Source organism: Salmo trutta, chromosome 2, assembly GCF_901001165.1.
Source record: "Salmo trutta chromosome 2, fSalTru1.1, whole genome shotgun sequence".
Taxonomy (NCBI): Eukaryota; Metazoa; Chordata; class Actinopteri; order Salmoniformes; family Salmonidae; genus Salmo; species Salmo trutta.
Window position 1 is genome coordinate 59955209 of NC_042958.1, and position 275 is coordinate 59955483.

The following is a 275-nucleotide window of genomic DNA, read 5'->3' on the forward strand; positions in this document are numbered from 1 at the left end:
GCAAAATGCGTGAGAATAATCCTTCATGGAAGATAGTTTTTTTGTTATTAGCTTTTAAACAAGTCTTATTTTTCTTCCAGGTATGATAAAATCCTAATATAACCAACCGTCTTCTGTGCAAAAGCAATCAAGACTTCTAATGCTACAAAGCAAAGCCATAAATGGCCAAGCGGCAGTGAAGTATATAAAAGCATCGATTCATTAAAAGGGACTTCAGTTGTAATATCCTTGATAACAGGAGACATTGACCATATAAGAGAACAGGATGCTCCAAC